This window comes from Triturus cristatus, chromosome 8, assembly GCF_964204655.1.
Source record: "Triturus cristatus chromosome 8, aTriCri1.1, whole genome shotgun sequence".
Taxonomy (NCBI): Eukaryota; Metazoa; Chordata; class Amphibia; order Caudata; family Salamandridae; genus Triturus; species Triturus cristatus.
Window position 1 is genome coordinate 1,669,980,676 of NC_140591.1, and position 19,352 is coordinate 1,670,000,027.

Below are 19,352 nucleotides of genomic sequence, written 5' to 3' on the forward strand. Positions count from 1 at the left end.
TCTCCCCTATTTTGCTTTTTATGATGGTTGTAATTTTTGTGATATCCGTTTTTCTGTGTAACTATGTATATTTCAGATGTTTGTTTGTTTTATGCATAATTATTTTGGTATGTTGCTGTGCTAAAAAAGATGAAAATCCAATAAAAATATTACAAAAAAAAAAAGAAAAGGAGTGCCTGCGTGGATTTCCCGACCATAAGATACTTCTAAAGGTCTGCTAGGTTGACTACAAAGCGAGGAAAATTAAGAATAGATTCTCTTTTTATCGTGGCATCTCTCTGTTTCCTCCCCATCCTTACTTCCTTTCTTTTTCGTTGTCAGGTCTTTATTTATACGGATTAGTAGAGACTGCCTAGTACTGTCAATAAAACTTGATCGCAACTAAATAGGTCACGTTGGTGGACTCTGCAATACATGTTTACTACCTTAAGGTATACATATTTGATGATTTTATACTTCTGTCTATTACTTTTTCTCTTTTCTTTTCCCTTATATATATTTTTTTCTTTGCACTTGCATGTTGCAGGATGTATAAATCCATCCTGGAGATAGGATATGATGATGGCTTCCTTCACATACTTATTGTGTGTAAGCACTCTTTTCGTGTGACAACAAAAACTCACAAAGCGTTCTTTTCCCTGCTCTTCCTTTTTTGATTTCACATTTATCTCGGGTGAAGGTTCTCTTCGGTTGTTTGATATCTTTCTATCAACACTGTTTGGAAGAATACTTTTGGTGCCTCACGGATTAGGTGATAGTGAGATGTCAATGTTGAAATTGTTAGAGATTTCCCTCTTTGAATCATCATGCTTCGATTGATAAATCAGACAATCAGATGTATTTGTTTTAGCAGCTGCCTTGATAAAGTCGTTCTTACGACGAAACACGTGTCGACTATGGATGTTCTACAACATCGTGTCAACTTGTTTAAACAAATATATGCTGTTTACTTTCTTGTCATTTGGAATGCATAATGCTATGATGTACCTGGGAAATTAAAATACAACACTGACCGGTGTTGGTCAGATAGTACTTATATTGGTGATGTGCTCTGTTGCTTGATTTTTTAGATTGTATGTGCATAGAGGGTTTTCTTTCCTTTGTCTAACATTGAGCACACCATGAGACAACATAGTTAATACATGTGCAATACGTCAACAGAAGTGCTGACTGTTCCCTTAGTTACCACTGCCATCATATTGATATTACAATATAATGTTGTATTACGCATTGTGTTCCGTAGCCTTCGACCACGTGAAAAACAATAGGGAGTGTCTTGTCCGGGTTGGTTATGTATAAAAGGATGGTGTCTGCATAGAGCGAGGTCCGCTCAGCTCCCAGCCGACCTTCAATGTCTTGGAACCCTGTCAAATCTGAATGTGCTTTAACCTAGCACGCCAACGGCTCCAGGACAAGCGCAACAAGTATAGGGGATAATGGGCAGCCTTGCCTAGTCCCCCACTGAATGGGCGGTTCAGCTGATTTGACTCCATTAACTCACACTCGTGCACTGGGGTTCGTGTAGAGAAGATCAATCAATGTTCGAAAGTTGTGCCCAAAACCCGATTTTACCAGGACCCACTTTAGGAAAGGCCAGTGTACTGTGTTGAATACCTTTTCGGCATCAAGTGATAGGAGCATGTGGGGAGCATCCCTCCATTTAATCGTGTCCAGCCAGTTTGCTACCCTACGGAGGTTGAGATGCGTGGCACGCTTAGGCATGAAGCCTGACTAGTCTTTATGCACTAGGAACGTAATGACCGTCAATCGCTGTGCAGCCAATATAGAGGCCAATATCTTAGGGCCCGATTCACAGAATGAATTTAAGACTAAATCCTAAACGTACTACTTTGTGGTATTCACAGAATGCACTAACTACTTTTGGTATTCACAGACTGCACTTACTACTTTTAGTATTCAAAGAATGGATTTACGACTACTAACTTTACGTCCGCACTCGGGCCGGAAATTCCGGCCCGGAGGCGGGGCTTCCAGGCCGGAGGCGGAGCTTCCGGCCCGGAGGTGGGGATTCCAGCCGGTGGCAGAGATTTAGCAATGGCCGAAATCTCCACCTCCGGCCCGGAAGCTCCGCCTCCGGCCCGGAATTTCCGGCCCGAGTGCAGACGTAAAGTTAGTAGTCGTAAATCCATTCTGTGAATACCAAAAGTAGTAAGTGCATTCTGTGAATACCACAAAGTAGTAAGTTTAGGATTTAGTCTTAAGTTCATTCTGTGAATCGGGCCCTTAGTCTCCACATTAAGGAGCGAGATTGGGCGATACAAGCCGCACTTTTCTGGAGGCTTACCCGGCTTCGGTATGATCACAACTGTGTCCTGACGGAGATCCGGGAGAAGCGTTCCCTCCTCTCTTGCCGCCAAGAACATGTTTAATAGACGTGGGGCTATGATATTAATAATTTGTTTATAGAACTCCCCTGGGTGTCCGTTCGGCCCCGGTGTTTCCCCTGACTTCTGTTTGGCAATTGCAACCTGCACTTCTTCTACAGTAATCTCCTCATCTAAGGCCGCCGTGTCGTCACTGTGCAAAATGGGCAAATCTATTGCTGCAGGATATTCATCTATGTCCTCCTCTGGTAAAGCCGGGCGTGCCGCGTATAGATTGGTGTAGTAATTAGCAAATGCTGCCACAATTGTGGGTGCTGTCCTATGCCATATTCCCTCCTCTTCTATTTGGTTTACCCAATTTGCTTCTCTTTCTTTTTGGCTTAACCAGGCGAGCAGCTTCCCCACCCTGTCTCCTGACTCGTATAATCTGTGGTGGGTGGTCAGAATTTGGGTACAAACCTTCCCTTCTACCAAGGCACGGAATTCTATCCACATAATCTCCAGTTGTCTAAGCGTCCTAGCTTCATTGTCCGGGCATATATTCTGTTCCAGTTCCAAAAATTTACTCTCGAGACTCTGAATATGGCTCGTTTCCTCTATATGCTTTTTGGGGATTACGTCCTGTACCTTCCCCCTAAGGACTGATTTGTATGCCTCCCAGAGGGTAACTTCTGAGGACACAGAGCCTTCGTTGTCTTGAGTTTAGTCTCAATGTCAATGGTATCAGCTACTGTTTTTTCGCAGAGGTCCCAAGGGTTCAGCCTCGAGTCTGATTTGGGTCTAAGTTCCCCCTATACCTTTAACTGTAGTGGTGAGTGAACAGAGATACCCCTTGCTAAATAATCTGTGTCCTCTATAACAGGGATTTCCCCCAATTGGGGCGAGTAGGTAGTGGATCCAGGAGAAGGGCTTATGAGCCCCTGAGAAGTAGGAGTAGGTGCAGTCAAATGGGTGGTGTTGGCGCCACAGATCAGTCAGTCTGAGGGATTTTATAAAGTCTGACAGTGGGGTAGGTGCCTGAGTGTTCACAGCAGCATGAGATCTCTCCAGGCATGGATTCATCACATCGTTAAAGTCACCCTATATTCTGTGAATTGAGGAATTTGAATCTAAAATCATCTTAGCCACTGCTTGCAGCGTCTGGGATTGCATTCGCAGTGGGACATACACGCTAAGCAGGGTAAATTCTCTCTGGCCCCATATCCCCCTAACCACTGCATATGTGTCCCCAGGGCCACCCAGGTATGGGCTACTTGGAAGGGTTGGGTTTTCCTGATGAGAACAGCCACCCCTCGGGCACCCGGGGAAAACCCAGCATGTACCAGTGTGACATGTGTTCCTCTCCCAATAAACGCACAACGGGTAACTCGGAGATGGGTCTCTTGTAAGAGGACTATATCCGGCTTAATCCGTTTGATATGTCTATTCACCAAACCCCTCTTAATCTTACTACCCAATCCGTTGACGTTCCACATCAACACGGTATAGGGCGGGTCATGCATTACGTCCGTGACTGATCTGGGTTGTGCAGAGAGTGGCACCCACCTTGCCAGTACCCACCTAATAACTTCCAGCTCTGTAAATCAAGGCAACCTGCTGTTAATAAAGAAAACGAAAAAACTTGAAATCGAGAACCCCCAAATTCCCCTCCCTTCCCCGCCCTGTGCCCCTCACCCCACATCCTCAAGTGCCCTATGCTGGACCCTTCAACCACCCACCCTTTCCCACCCCCTACCCCCTAACAATAACCAAAGTCGCAAAGGATATGAGTTTAGTTCAGGAAGGTGGTTCACCCAGTCTCTTCCTTGACACAAACAAGTCTAGGAGGGGTGGCCTCGTTGTCAATGCTGTACCTCCGGCAGATTCCTCCGTTGCACCCTTGGTTTACTTTTCTTCGACACTTTTGTCTTGCTGTGATTGATGCTCTGCTGCCACTTCTGGGCCTGTCATCGCGGACCCCTCTGCATTATGAATAGCCTTAAGCAGGGGGTGGTCAGCGTGAGTGCTGTCCCCATGGGTTGAGTCTCCATTGGCAGACCGGGCTCCCCTCGGCTCTTCCCCCAGTGTTCCCCCTCTCCGTCTATAAGAGGTCCAATGCTGTACTGTCCCTGAGTGCTTCAGGTTTCTTGCAGTGAAGCGCCGCCTCGGATTCCTTCTCTGTTGTCTGGGTTCCCATCTCGGTTGTAGAGGTCCCGGCTGCGATGAGGTGCCACTAATCTCCGGTCTAGGCTTCGGGCGTTCTTCAATCCACGACCAGACATTCTCAGGTGTCTGAAATAACTGGTTTGAGCCCTGGAAGATCACCTTAAAGTTGGCTGGGAAGAGAAGCATGTATTGGATTTTCAGGGCCCAGAGCTTGACTTTCACTGCGTCGAAGGACTTCTGCATCTTCAGCACCTCCCTAGAGTAGTCGGGGAAGATCATAACTCTAGTATTGGCCAATTTGAGGTCTCCCTGTTTCTGTGCTTCCCTCAAGATGACATCCCGGTCCTGATAATTTAGGAATCAGGCAATTAGGGGACGCGGTGGGGCACCAGGCGGGGGTCTCATAGCCTGCATCCTGTGCGCTCGTTCAATGAGAAAGCAAGTGGAGAATCTAGCCCTTGGGACTTCTCTCAGCCATGTCGCCAGAAAGGCTGCGGGATTAGCATTCTCCTGCCTTGCAGAATACCAATGAAATGGAGGTTATTTCTCCGAGCCCTGTTCTCCGCATCTTCGACCCTCCACATGAGCTCCCGCACGGTAGACTGCAGCTCCTTAATGTCGCCTCTGGAGGTGTGTGTCGCGTCCTCCACCTCCGATATGCTGGCCTCCATTTGAGTGACGCAGTCTGCAATATTGAGTACGTCCTGCCGTAGAAGGGTCACCTCCGTTCTGATCTCCACCATTTTGCCTTCAATGGCTTCTCTCAAGGCATGGATCTCTTGAAGGAGCGCTGCATTGTCTGGCACACATGCATTATCCCCATCTGGTTCAGTGTGCGCAGGAAGCACCTTAGTGTCGGGCGTCTTGGACTCCTTATCTTCAGCCATCATCGGAAATGGAGGGTTCCGTCACCACCGTCCATGCCGTCCAAGGGCCAAAGCACCACGAGGGAGAGATCACCAGTTCGTGTCCCCTAGGCCATCGCAGCGAGCCCCTCGCGAGAGATAGGCGTGCCGCATCCCCCTTGTGAAGAGAGTATATGAGAGGCCACCGGCTGACGTCTTCTTCCCAGATCACAACCTGGAAGGGATACCCAGCGGGCTAGTCCATGTTCAGGGGGGGGACCTTCCCAGCTCATATCATATATCCGTGGCACCAGAGATCGCACTCCCATGTGTGGCAATGTCTTATGCGTCGGTGCCTTAGTCCTCAGTGATGCTCCCACAAAGCCCCTCTTACAGTATCCTTCAAGGGTCTCTACTCGTGACAGAATGGGGAGCGCTAAGGGCTCCACTCCGTCTGCCCGGCACGCTGGGGCCCCACCGCAGTCCTTTAAAGTAAGTAAGTATCCTTCAGGCAGGTGCAGCTAAGCCTGGCTCCGTCACCCTGGGAGACCACACTCAACCAGCGGTGTCTTCACATAAGATTCAGCACATCTCTGGAGGCTGTCAACCCCTGCTCCAGTTCCCTCAACAGTAAGGTCAGGTAATTGGGGAGACCATGCAGGAGACCACTCAGCCGGCTCCACACGCCTCCCGTGACATTCCCTCCTTGTCTCACATCCCAGGTTCCCTCCGCTGCAGCACGCTTTCTCTGGGCAGTCTCTCCTGCGGCAGCCCGGCAGTCAGCTGCGCGGGCTCCACTCGTTTTTCCTTTCCTGTTGTTTTCCAGGCAGCAGGGCACGCCGTGATGTGGGTCTCCTCTCTGTGCCCAGCCCTACGGGGCCGTGACCGGCCTGGTGCCAAAGGGAAGATAACGCAAGGTCCCTTAGTGAGGAACCCTGCCTGGACAGTCTTGCCTCCTCTCTACGCCCTGTGCAGCAGCCACACAAGCACCAGCGGGAGACCGCATGGAGGCACGAAGTGTCCAGAAGGGTCCCGCGATGACCCATGCACCCACAGGATCCTGAAGTCCTCCCTGTCTCTGCTGCAGAGCGATTGAGAGGGAGAAAGGGAACCTCTCCCCGCTACGTCCCCAGCCGTACCTGTAGCACATCCCAGGGAGGGAGGGCGGCTGCTCCGGCTGCTTAGGTCCAGAGTTTTCATCCGTGGTCCGCCACTCGTCTGCCGATCGGCAATCAATGCCCGGTCCGTCCACAAGGCATGAACGTCCGCAGTCGTGCCCCAACGCGCCGACGGCTCCTCGGTCTCCCTCGGCAGTACTTCACCGCCATCAGGTCAGGGCAGCCATCTTGGCAGCCAGAACCCGTCTTCGTGGTTATCGTGTATCCGCGGACCTCCCCTCAGGGCCACACCAAGGGCTTCCCCCACGTAGTTGGGGGCTAAGTGACACTCAGCCGGCAGATCCGATTCATGTGCGTGGCGGGAAGACATGATTCAGGACAGGATCATTGTTGGGTGGCCGGAGCTCCATCAGATGCGACTATTCAGCCATGATACTGGTCATGCCCCCCTTTTCTGATATTTTTAAACATATATATATATTCACTGAAAAAACCATAGGTTTCAGACATGTTATAGTTAGGAATTAGCATTTAAAAAACCTTAGAAATTCAGTGAAAAAACCATAGGTTTCAGGGCTCTTATAGTTAGCTGGACATTTCACTCATACAAAACCATTGAAATTCCTCCGTTATAGTTAGTTCTGCTAACTATAATTTGCGCGCCCGCAATCCACTGCTGATGATGTCACATATTACATCATTCATGACATGGTCAGTGACTTCACGGAAGACATCACTGATGACATCTCAAATGACATCACTGATGACATCATCCAGTGAATGTGGTTTGGTTTGTTATTTAAATATGTATTATATATATAGCAATCTGCATTGAAGAATGAGTAGATATATAAATATCTGGATGGAGGATTTAGTAGCAGTGTGATTGACTGTTTACTTGACTAATTTATAGTGTCTCACTAAAAATATATGAGATATTGACTAAACTGTGTGAATATCTGTATCACTTTGTCGGTTGTTTTGTAAACTGCTGCACCAGTTGGTTACTAGCTACCTGAAAGTCTATATTAGTTATTGATTAGTTAACTGAGTATTTGTATGGGAGAGTGAATGTGTGTGTGGTTCTTTGGGGGGGTGTATGACTGCCCAAAGATGTGTGAATAGTTGATTCAGTAGGTATATGAGGTTAAGACTACATGTTATAACAGTTGTTTGGGTGAGTGAATATCTTTATGGGTGTGGTGATGAGCAAATATATCTCTAAATGGTACATGTCCAACAAACTAGAAAAATAAAAGGCAGTGTATGTGACAGTTGTTGTATATAAATAAGTATACATAAGACTCAGTGATTGTATGAGTGACTGTATGGATAACTGTATACTTGTAATAGTGATTTTATAACACACTAAGTATGAGTTACTATCTATATGAATAAATGAAGTGGTGTTTGTATAAGTGTGTAGCTGAGTAAATGTAAGTATGATCCATTGTTTGCATAAGTGAGTAGGATGACTGCATAAGTGAATAGGATGTGTGCTGGTGTGTAATGTCGATATAGGTGTATAAGTATATTTGATAGTGTTCTATTGATCATTGACAGCATGTATGAGTGAATCTATAGGTAAGTGATTAGATGTGTGTGTAGATCTAGGAATCACTGAGTGGGTTTTTAGAAATTTGTATTGGTGTGTCAATGGATTCAAATATGGTACTCTGTATTTTACAGTGAGTGATGAAAGGTTATACTACTGTCTGATGAGGTGTATCTGATTGTCACGTGGATGATGTCATCAGTGATGTCATTTGAGATATCATCAGTGATGTCATCAGTGATGTCACTGACCATGTCATGAATGATGTAATATGTGACATCATCAGCAGTGGATTGCGGGCGCGCGAGTTATAGTTAGCAGAACTAACTATAACGGAGGAATTTCAATGGTTTTGTATGAGTGAAATGTCCAGATAACTATAACAGCCCTGAAACCTATGGTTTTTTCAGTGAATTTCTAAGGTTTTTTAAATACTAATTCCTAACTTTAACATGTCTGAAACCTATGGTTTTTTCAGTGAATTTCGAAGGTTTTTTAAATGATTATTTTTAAATTTAATAATAGTTATATGTAATCTTTTGAGACTGATTTTCAATAGTTTTTTAACTGTTTATTTTTACATATTTTATTTTTTAAATTACAGTATATCTTTTTAATATAAATGGAAATAAAAATGTTTTTAAAAGTATTGAAACTGAAATATTGTTTTTTTGTTGTTGAACATATAAGTGTAGAACTATACGTGTGTTGGTTAGTTAGGGGACTGTATGCATAGTGGATAGGGGTTTGAAGCAGTCCACGTGCTAAGGCCTGGCTCAGTGCATGAGCACTTCAGTACTGACTGAATGATTAGAGTACTGCAAGGAGAGTACCTGGGTGAATTTATAAGTCGTTGGGTTTTGGCGCAGTGAATGGATTAGTACATGGTGCTGAATGGGTCACTAGAGGAGTGCAAGGGGAGTGACAGGGTGTTTGCTGGAAGTGTATGAATACTGACTGGGGAATTGAAGGTGTGACAGACAAATGTGTAGGTGGTTAGAGGACTGCATGCATAGTGGATAGGGGTTTGAGGCAGTCCATGTGCTAAGGCCTGGCTCACTGCATGAATACTTATACAGTGGTGAAGGGAGGGGATGGGGCCTGAGGTGACATGTGAAAACACGTCCTGTGGTGCATTTTAAGTTGGGGAAATAATTCCCCTTCAATCCTGAGAGCCCCAGGGGGCCAACTTGCCCACCAGGTGCTTCCAGTAAACGCCACTACTCTGTGTTTCAGAGAGGTGGCCCAAGCCGTTCCTCTTTTTACACCTCTCTGCAACGTAGCTCTCTGGCGCTTACTGGAGGTACCTAGTGGGCTAGTTTGCTAGTTGGACCCACGGGACACTCAGGATTCAAGGGGACTTAATCTCCCAAATTAAAACAGCCACAGGGCGCGTTTACACAGTGGTGAAGGGAGGGGATGGGGCTCGAGGTGAAGTGTGAAAACAAACCCTGTGGTGTGTTTTAAGTTGGGGAAATAATTCCCCTTCAATCCTGAGGGCCCCTGGGGGCCAACTAGCCCACCAGGTGCTTCCAATAAGCGCCACTGCACTGTGTTTCAGACAGGTGGCCCAGGTTGTGCCCCTTTTTACACCTCTCTGCAATGCAGCTCTGTGGCGCTTACTGGAGGTACCTAGTGGGCTACTTGGACCCTAGGGACACTCAGGATTCAAGGGGACTTAATCTCCCAAATTAAAATTGACACAGGGCGCGTTTACACAGTGGTGAAGGGATGGGATGGTGTAGGAAAGTGGCTCTATATATAATGGACCAAAGTAAGGTACATTGTGTATAGAGTCCCCAGTCCCCAGAGGCTTGGCAGAGATTAAAGTTAGATATAACCTTACTCTCTAAAGTGGTAGCTTGGTCGAGCAGTAAGGCAGTATCAGAGGACAGTGTAAAGCATTTGTTCTACACACTCAGTCAGCAAATGGTCTCACACACTCAAAAACTGAACTCTAGGCCAATTGTTTTGTATCAAAAGGTATTGGTGTTTTATTTTAGAACCACCAAGGTATCAAAATATACTTTCTCAGGATAAGTTACTTTAGTTAAATACTTTTCAAATAGGCAATAGACTGTTTGAATGCAATAGTTACAGTTTGTTGCAATAGACAACACAATTTCAAACACAATGCAACATTGAGCTCAATGGAAATTTCTGGTTAAATGCAATTAGTTACTTTGTAGATTACTTTTCTTACCACAGGACTGGATCCTAGATTCAGTCCCGGGACATGAACTGTAAACAGTTAAGTAAAAGTGTTTTGGTTACAGTAGGGATTTTTAAGGAATATTATTGTATTTTAAAAGTTGGCACTTGGAAACTTTTTCAGTTGGAATTACCAATGATATCCTATGGAAGGAAATTCAATTTGCAGGTAAAGTATGTTCACGTTACTTTTTTAATCCAGTGCTGGACTGCTAGGTTCAGCACTGGGACCTCTATCTAAAAAAGGCAAGTAGTTACGTTTTTAATCGTTGGCACGATTGTTAGAGAATATTTGTAAGTTTCAAAAATCGACACAGAAACTTTTTCAGCAAAAAGCAGGCAATGATATCTTATGGAAGGAAATTCAAGTTACTGGTAAGTACGGTTAGAATTACTTTTCAGGATCAGTACTGGGCTCAAAGATGCAGCACTGAGGTCTCTCCTGATAACAGGGGAGTAAATTGGAATTCGTAGTTTGGCTGATTTTTCTTTGGTCCAGTATATATAGAGCCACTTTCCTACACCATCCCCTCCCTTCACCATTGTGTAAACGCGCCCTGTGTCCGTTTTAATTTGAGAGATTAAGTCCCCTTGAATCCTGTGTGTCCCTAGGGTCCAAGTAGCCCACTAGGTACCTCCAGTAAGCGCCACAGAGCTGTGTTGCAGAGAGGTGTAAAAAGGGGCATGGCCTGGGCCACCTGTCTGAAACACAGCGCAATGGCGCTTACTGGAAGAACCTGGTGGGCTAGTTAGCCCCCAGGGGCCGTCAGGATTGAAGGGGAATTATTTCCCCAACTTAAAACGCGCCACAGGGTGTGTTTTCACACTTCACCTCGGGCCCCATCCCCTCCCTTCACCACTGTGTAAACGCGCCCTGTGGACATTTTAATTTGGGAGATTAAGTCTCCTTGAATCCTGAGTGTCGCTTGGGTCCAACTAGCAAACTAGGTACCTCCAGTAAGCGCCACAGAGCTGCGTTGCAGAGAGGTGTAAAAAGGGGCATGGCCTGGGCCACCTCTCTGAAACACAGCGCAGTGGCGATTACTGGAAGCACCTGGTGGGCTAGTTGGCCCCCTGGGGCTCTCAGAATTGAAGGGGAATTATTTCCCCAATTTAAAACACGCCATAGGGCGTGTTTGCACACGTCACCTCTGGCCCCGTCCCCTCCCTTCCCCACTGTGTAAACACGCCCTGTGTCCGTTTTAAGTTGGGAGATTAAGTCCCCTTGAATCCTGAAGGTCCCTAGGTTCAAAGTAGCCCACACGGTACCTCCAGTAAGCGCCGTTGCAGAGAGGTGTAAAAAGGGGTACGGCCTGGACCACCTCTCTGCAACGCAGCACAATGGCGCTATTGGAAGCACCTGGTGGGCTAGTTGGCCCCCAGGGGCTCTCAGGATTGAATGGGAATTATTTCCCCAACTTAAAACACGCCACAGGGCGTGATTGCACACGCCACCTCAGGCCCCGTCCCCTCCCTTCGCCCCTGTATAAACGTGCCCTGTGTCCGTTTTAAGTTGGGAGATTAAGTCCCCTTGAATCCTGAGGGTCCCTAGGGTCAAACTAGCCCACTAGGTACCTCCAGTAAGCGCTGCAGGGCTGTGTTGCAGAGAGGTGTAAAAAGGGGCGTGGCCTCTGAACACCTCTCTGCAACACAGCTCCCTGGCGCACACTGGAGGTACCTGGTATGCTAGTTGGCTCACAGGGACCCTCAAGATTGAAGAGGAATTAATTCCTCAACTTAAAACACACCATAGGGCGCATTTGCACAATGGTGAAGGAAGGGGGCGGGCCTAAGGTGACATGTCTGCAAACACGCCCTGTGGCGCGTTTTAAATTGGAGAATTAATTCCTCCTCAATCCCGAGGACAACTAGCCCACCAGGTACCTCCAGTATGCGCCAGAGAGCTGCGTTGCAGAGAGGTGTTCAGAGGCCACGCCCCTTTTTACAACACTCTGCAGCGCAGCTCCGTGGCACTTACCCGAGGTACCTGGTGGGCTAGTTGGCCTCCAGGGACCCTCAGGATTGAAGAGGAATTAATTCCTGAACTTACAATGCGCCACCGGGCGTGTTTGCACACATATCACCTCAGGCCCCGCCCCCTCCCTTCACCACTGTGCAAACGCGCCCGTGGCACATTTTAAGTTGGGGAATTACCTCCCCTTGAATCCTGAGGGTCCCTGGGGTGCAACTAGCCCACCAGCTACCTCCATTAAGCGCCACAGAGCTGCGTTGCAGAGAGGTGTAAAAAGGGGCGTGGCCTCAGAACACCTCTCTGCAACGCAGCCCCCTGACGCATACTGGAGGTTCCTGGTGGGCTAGTTGGTCCCCAGGGACCCCCAGTATTCAAGGGGAATTCGTACCCCCTCTGCAAATGCATCAGGGGGCGCGTTTGCAGAGTGCTGCAAGAAAGGGGCGTGGCCTCCGGTGCTATGCCGGTCTTTTTCTTTTTTTTTTTTTGAAGGGGGGGCTGTGTGGCCCCCCTTCTCTTCCTAATATTTTGTCCCTGGGGACCCCATCCCCCAGGGCCTGACACCTTTTTTTAAATCTTATTTTTGAAGGGGGTGGCGTGGCCCCCCTCCCGAGTCCATAATTGGCCCCGGGACCCCATCCCCGGGGGCTTGGCCTTTTTTTTTTTTCTTTTAATGTTAGGATGGGGGCTGCTTTGCCCCCCTCCTTAGGCCATTTATGGCCCCGGAGACCCCATCCCCCGGGCCCAGCCTTTGTTTATTTTTTTTAATTTTAATTTTAATTTTTTTAAATTTGAGGAGGGGGCTGTGTGGCCCCCCTCTTGGGCCACAAATAGCCCCGGGGACCCCATATTCCTGGGCTGGCCCTCTCCGTTGGGGGGTCCCCAATCCCCCCAAGGTCCAGCCGGCTCCCCACCTCCTGCGGGAGCCGGCATTGCTTTTCCACATGGGGAGCTGCGAAGATGCAGCTGCCCATGTGGAAAAGCAATCGTCTTTGGTATTTGGAAGAGAGAGCAGGTTTCCTGCTATCTCTTCCAAATACCAAAGCAGTTTGCTATGGCAGGGTGGGAGCCGCGAGGCTCCCACCCTGCCATAGCAAACAGCGGTGTCCTGGGGGTGGGCACCCCGGGACACTGCAGGTGCTGGCCCTGGGGGGTGGCGGTCCCCAGGGCCATGACAAGGCTCCAGGAGGGGCGCCGTGTGGCCACGCTCCCCACAATTTACAAAGCCCCGGGGACACGGACCCCCCAATTTGAATATTTAGAGCCCCGGGGAGGTGATGGTCCCTGGGGCGTGTGGGGGGGCTTGAGCCGCCCACACAGGTTTTCTATTTTTTTTTTAAAAGCCCCGGGGGTGGCGTTCCCCAGGGCTGGGGGGGCTGAGAACCCCCATCATAATTTTATAAAGCCTGGGGGTGGCGGTCCCCGGGGCTTGGAGGCCCCTCTGGGTCCTCATTAAATTATGCTAATTGCCCCGGGAGCTAATTAACAACGAAGCGCGGGAGCCCGCGCTTTGTTTTTAAAAAAAAAGAATTTGGCTGAAATTCGCGCTGGGTGCGCGAATCTCGCCGATTATTTTTTTATTTTTTTTTTACAAATGCTTTTTTGGGCCCTGAGCAGGCCTAGGGGGTCAGGGTGTTTCTACCCTGCCCCGTTTTTGTGTTTTGCGCATTTGTTTTAATGTTTTCTTGTGCCTCCGTTCTACCGAGGTACAAGATGGCTGCCAGCACTGGTTTGGAGTGTTGACAGCCAATTAACATACAGCTCATGCTCGGCAGGGTGCGGATAGGATGCGCAGATCCACCGTGGCCATAGATATATATGAGATTTTGATTTTCTCAGGAACTACTGAACGGATTTACACCATTTAACCAAAAGGAATGACTCTGTACTAAGGTCTACCTTTCTGTCAAATTTGGTGTAATTCCATTCCGCAGTTCAGGCTGTAGCTGCGATTAAAGGTTCCTATGGGAAATTGCAAGGTGGAAAACACGTTTGGGACCCCCTTTTTTCTCGGCCTGCGCTTGACGGATCGCCCCGAGACTTTAAATGATAGGAGCGGACTGGAGCGCCCCAACAGTTTTTAAAATTTCGCGAACATTTGTCAACCGGCGCCAAAGTTATTCCAAATAGAATGTTGCGAATATCATATGGATAATAGGTCCGAACTATAACTACCTACTGGCGTCTGCAAGTAGGTAATGGATTTGCTGGTTGATAGTGAGCAGGTTTGCAGGGTCTATATTGTACATGATGGACCTTTCAACTTCCCACCACATGGGAGTGTAATTTTCAGGTGTAGAGAACCAATGTGTTCCTGTTTGGCTAACAAGGCTGCCTGATCATTTCTGAGATTGGTGAGGTTAACTTTTTACCTTGCCAGATAAAGTTTGTGATCAGTTTATCTGACTTCAGTTGTAAGTCTTCAGAAACAGTAGGAGGAGCATACTAATTAAGTAAGTAATTATCGGGGAAGTCATCATATTTATGGCGTCAGTGCGGCTCCACCAAGTGATACATTTTGGTGTCCAACTTTCTAATAATTCCTTGCTTGTTAAAAGGATTATTTAATCATTGTAATTTAAATCAGATCAGAACCAAATTTGATGCCCAAGTACTTAATATATTCAAGTTGCCAAGCTAGGCCTGAGTCACCTAAGATGTCCTTTGTACTGGTGAGTTCAGAGGTTTAACTTCTGATTTGTCTCTATTTAGTTTACAACGCAAGACCTTGGACTACTGCTGAATTGTTTTCATGAGGGCTTGTTTGAATGATTTGGGGTTGTCTGTGACAAGTAAGATATTGTCTGTATGGCAGATAATGTCACTACTTTCCAGTAAAAGTGAAAGTAAATACAGTTGCTCTTTATATCTAGGAGGAGAGGCTTGAGTGCCAGCAGGAAGAGGGAGGGTGAAAGTGGGCATCCCCTCCTAGTTCCTTTTTCTAGATTTAGCGGTTGAGACAGGAAGACACTAGTGGACATACAGGCCCTTGGGTTAAAATGTAAGGCCATGAGCATTCGTATACACCCATTGTCAAGACTAAAGCTTCTGCGGGATGCCTCAAGAAAGGTCAGCGAAACCCTGTCAAATGCTTTCTGAGCATTAAAAGCTATCGCTACGGAACCCTATCTGGAGGTGTTTGCCCTTACTAGGACATAGCATAAGAGACTGGTGTTATCACTGGACGTTCGTATTTAAGGAATCCTACTTGTGTATTACTAATCAAATGCGACAAAAAGGCATTTAGGCGTTAGTCAAGTATTTTTGCATATAGCTTACAGTCCAGATTTATTAGTGAAATGGGTCTGAAGTTTTTTATGAGAAACATATCTTTTCCATCTTTTTTGAATCACAACGATGTTGGTTCCCGCTGTGATCCTGCTGATAATAGCAGAGAAAGCAATGAGAGAAAACACATCCAACATTGTAGCTTGGAGGGACTGGGCAAATGTTTTATCAAATTTGGCAGTGAAGCCATCAGGGCTAGGTGCTTTATTTTCTTTTTCTATATTAATTGCATCAGTAATTTCAAGTGAGAAAATTGGTTAGGTTAAGAATGTTTTATTATATTCTAATAATTGGAGGACTTGTAACTTGTTTAAATATTCAATACATTGAGCAGGAATTATCTTTTTACTGTCAGAATATAGCTCTTTGTAAAATTGTCTAAAAGCGTCCAGAATTTTCTGAGGGCTGGTGTGGTATACACTTCTACTGTCTTTTGTTGCGTTTATCTTTTTTCAATTCTCTTAATGCTTGAGGTACAAGGCCAACATTTTGCCCATTTTATTAGCTTCACAAAGTTTGAGGCCTTTAAACTGTTTAATCCACACACCAGCGTACATTTTTATTGTACTCATATTTCTTGGTTGTGAGTGAGGAAATAGTCTCTTCTAGAAGCTTCGGTAATAAAGTGTTGTTTGTTTTATTAATTTTCAGCTTCATGTCAATTAAGGTACATCTTAATGTTGTTTAAGAGCGCCCCAAAATGTCTGTATATTTCTGTCATGTGAAGTATTATCTATAATAAAATTTGAAATAAGTCCCTTCATTTTCTATCTGTTGTCCTGGTTAGCCAAAACATCATTATTATAATACCATATCTTAGTGGGGGCCTTAGGGTTGGTGCTAACAAGGTGTGTGTTAATAAAAGTGTGATCGGAGAGTAATCTCAGTGATATATTTGTTTGGACTTCTGTAGGAGTAGTGTGGTGGGGAATAAAACGTGTAATCTCTGCAATCTCCATGTATACTTAAGGCTATATTTGGTGTAGATTTTTTCCAGGGTTTTGAAGGCCTTGGGTGGATGATAGTTACGGGTGGATTGACAAGCGAGGATCCTGCCAAGTGGCAGGTTGAAATCCCCCCTACAATAGTAAGGCCATTGGATGGTAAACGACCAACATTATCAGGTATTTTTGTCCCGGAATGAAATGTCATTATTATTAGAGCCATATATATATTCACTATGTACATAAGTGAAACCCCCATCAGAAGAGCAAGATTCAAGGTTAATGTTAGATCATTTAGAGATCAGAGTAATAACCCCTTTTTTTGTGTCTTCAGAAATCTAAATATTCTTAAGCATATTGGCTTCTTCGTCAGTGATTGTGTCTCTAGTAGGAGAATGGTGTCTCCTGAGGATGTAAAGAGGTAGTCCTTAATTGTGGGTGTTTTATTGGGTGGTTTAGACCTTTTACATTAGGAGAGACAATGTTAAGATTGTCCAGAAGTGTTGGATCAGTCATGTCTGTGGTATGAATGACGACGACGCGGGGCAACATATAAAGTAATTTTGCACATTTTGGTCAAAATATATTTACCTCCTCTAGCTGATTGACGGATGTGCATATAACACCTAGTCGAAAATACATGGGCTATGAAGTGTAATGCACTACATAGGTGACTGACATGGTGAGATTGAGATAGTGAGTCTAGCGAAGTTATTATTACGACTGTCCACAAAAAATGGAAAAAAGTGTCATAAAACTGAAGGACAGAGAAACATTGGGTGGAGAAAACACATGAGCATCAAACATGGAAAAAGAAGAAGATAATAAAAAACCCACTCCTCTGTGCCCTAGTCCCACTCCTCGACCCTTTGACCCACTTCCCTACCCCCTTGTCACACCCCCATTTTCAAAGAAATTGGCAGTGAAGAAGCAGCAAAGAGCATCCATCCCCCAGCATGGACCATATAACATACATATAGGAACTAGGGGTGGGCGGAATTTGCGGAATTAACCTTCGCAAATTATCGCGAGAATGTTTAAAATTATCGCAAACAAGCAGAAATATCGCAAAGATGCGGAAGTTTTTTTCCGGCATGTTCGCGAGATTTTCTGCATGGTTGCGGGTCGCCAACTTACCCATGTGGTTGCTTGCGGGCGCGGCCATCTTGTTTTGAGTTGTTCTCGCGGTGCATGATCGCGAGAAGAAAGACGTGATCGCGCGACGCATGACGTCACTGCGGGCGCGAACTGTCGCGAGACAGCGCAAATGGCTAAAAACAATACAACATCTCATGGAGAACGCGACCGGATCAAGAAAACTTGTCGGCGAACGCAGGGATTCAGGTAAGGCGATCGCGCGCGCGCGAGAATGTATCATTTTACAGCGCGAGCAAGAAACAAATTATCGCCAAGCTGCGGAAACCGGAATTTTTGACATTTTCGCGCTCTCCGCGGAACGCAAAAATGTCAAATTATCGCAATTTCCGCGAACGGAACGAAATTTTTGCCCAGGCCTAATAGGAACCCGAACATCGCAAATCAGATACAACTTGATGAAAAGGACCATGTATTCACAAAAATGAGTATAAAGTATAGTCCATAGGAACGTGACATTTGTGGAAACAGGTTATACATGGTAGGGGAATTAAGCATCAACAGTTAACAGTGACAAAGTATGGAGAAAAACGCTCTGAATCAAAAGGATATTGAACATGGTCATAACAGTACAAGTAGACTGCATCCCAATAATGGGAGGGGGAAACATATGAGAGTCACACAGAGTAGAATTTGCAATCGCATCTAGGCGAAAGAATTATGAAGTGTAAAAGGCAATGTTTTGTGCCTAGATAAATAAAGCATGAATATAAAATCTACCCCTGATTTGAAAACCCTCACAAAGCAAGAATTCAGCTAAAAATTACCTGCATTACCCATAAAGCCCCTCTCTTTGAAACCCCAAGATACCTCGCTCAGAAGCTCAAACCTTCTGGCAGCGGCAGATCCTCCAGAATCTCTAACATCTTACCACTGAAACCTCAGGGATTCCTCAAAAAGAAATCTTACATCTGAGCTTCCTCTGGGATCGCTCCGAGAATTTGGAACGCCTTGCCCTCTGAAATCACACTAAATCCCTCAACTGCATCTTGCAAGATAGAAGTTAAAGTACTACTTATGAACACATTTCTGTCTTACATCCTAGGATCTCCACAACTTCGTAACTTTCCTGGTAGGTCGATTATCCCCATGCCTACTGCTCTCCTGCTGTGTTACTGTTTTTGATTTTTAGGTCCTGACATTGTGTCGTACCCTCCCTTATTTAGTTGCTGCCTCATCCTGATTTTTTTTTTTTACTTTGATATCATTAATGCTATTTGTCTCTTTGGACAGCTCTCTAATACACCCAAGGGTCAGTCCACGCTATATAAAACTTTCAAAATAAAATAAATACAACTAAAATATATACTCATCCAGACCATGTACATCATACTGATTACAGAGAATGGTTGAGGACAGAAAGACATCAAAGTCATCCATACAGTCTGTCACATAAATCCCTTCCTGGTCTCCACTTCTGTTTTGGATTAGTCTTGCGAAATGTCAATCTTGCATCCGTGTCAGTTGGTATAGTTGTTCTCACCCATTTATGCCAATACTGCTTTAGTGTATTGAAAACCTAGTGGCCTATAGACTATTGGTCTTGTTCTGTTCCTACAGGAGGGTTTGAAGGATAGGACCCTGTGAGACTTCTCCAATTCAAATTCTTCAAAGAATTGCAGGAAAGTGACCCATGAGAGCCAGATTTTGGGGAAAGAGATGTAGGACCTTGATGAATCTCTCAGGCCCTCTGGAATACTAACATTCTTAGCTTCCCTCTCTATTGAAGTCTTCTAGCACAACAATATCTTTTTTCATTGATGCCGTAGTGGTCTGG